The sequence below is a fragment of the Phytophthora parasitica genome (genome assembly GCF_000247585.1).
Source record: "Phytophthora parasitica INRA-310 unplaced genomic scaffold supercont2.28, whole genome shotgun sequence".
NCBI classification, from domain to species: Eukaryota; Oomycota; class Peronosporomycetes; order Peronosporales; family Peronosporaceae; genus Phytophthora; species Phytophthora nicotianae.
Window position 1 is genome coordinate 583,173 of NW_008649014.1, and position 1,732 is coordinate 584,904.

The window sequence follows — 1,732 nt, forward strand, 5'->3', positions numbered from 1 at the left end:
ACGTGAATGCCAAGAAGTCCCGCCTGATGTTGCTCGGCGATGCGGACACATAACTCCTGTCCGTAACTCTTCAGCAAGACGCGCACTCTTTGGAAACGACGAACATGCAATTCCAAGGTCTTCCGTGTGTCGAGCCACGAAAGTGGAGCTGGAGTTGAGCTTTGCCGAGATGTGCTTTGCTACGGGTGTCCCATTTCGACTGGTTGAAGACCCTGCTGTCAAGAGGTTTTTTTGCTCTAGCTTGCCCTGGCTTCGCTTGCCATCACGGAAGCGTATTGCAGGTCCACTACTCGACCAGGTGTACCTAGCACGCAAGGCGGCTGTCATCGACACTGTCAAAGAGCAGCCATACATGGCTCTGTCGACGGATGGTTGGTCGAACACAAACAACGAGAGTATCATCAACTTCGTGCTTGCGTCGCCAGACATGAAGCCCGTCTTTTGGAAGTCAATTGCTACCGGAAAAGAAGAGCACTCAGGTGTTTACATTGCGAGCTGTATCAATGATGTGATTAACGAAGTTGAGACCGCAATTGGAGCTCCTGGAAGAATTTGCTCCGTCGTCACTGACAACGCAAAAAACATGCTGACAGCATGGACGGAGTTGAAGAAAATGCGGCCCTACATTTTCTGTACGGGGTGGGGAGCTCACAGCTTTAACTTGGTGATGAAGGATGTGCTGCAGATAAACCGCATAGCAACTGTACAGGATGATGCCAAGCACGTGGCAAAGTTTGTTCGTGTTAGACATGGTCTACTGGATCGATTTCGTACGAAGCAGAAGGGAATGAGGACTGCAGGTGAGAAGCAACTTGCACTGAGTATTCCTATTCCTACCCGTTGGTACACTGCCGAGAAGTGTGTTCGCAGTGTTTTCAAAAACCAGTACATCATTCGATCCATGTTCGACGACTCGGCGTTACTAAAACGCTATAACACGAAGAAAACAAGACCTAAGTTGGAGCGAGCGCAGTCGATTGTGTCAAACCAGAACAAGTGGAAGGAGTGCAAGCGTGTGGTCGATATTCTCTCTCCTATCAACCAGAGTTTGGCACTCTGCGAACAGAACAAGACATACATCTCTTCCATCTACAGCGAGTTCGTCAGGTTGAAAGATCTGGATGTGTATCACAGTCCAATTGAGGATGCGGAGGAAGAAGACAGGATCGCGTACAACGAGATCCAGAGTGAAGTTCTTCAGTTGATTGAAGGCAGATGCAGTTTCCTTGTCACTGCTCCTGTAAGGGCCGCCTACTTGCTGGATCAAACTACAGACATCTCAAAGTTTGTTGCTGGTACGACAGCAGTCAAAGGTGATTTGGATCTTGCAATGAGCGACATCCTTACCATGGCAAAAGCGATAACAAGCGACCCTAAAGTTTTGAAAAGATACGAAGGAGAAATTGAACAGTGGTCTCGCCTTCGACACTACTGGCACCGTACCAAAGCTGCACCAACAGACTTTCCGTGTTCGCCGTCTAGCTACTGGATGATGCACGGCAGCAAAAGATTCCCACTACTCAGTGAAATTGCTGAAAAGCTTTTCACAATTCCCTCTTCATCTGCGGCAAGCGAGCGATCCTGGAGTATCCATGACTTCATTCACACGAAGCGAAGGAATCGACTCCATGCGACGCGGGTGGAAAAGCTTGTTTTCGTGTACTCGAATATTGTAGCAACAACCAGTGAACCGGTGCGAGATAATGTGGCGGATGATATGTATCCCGACGCT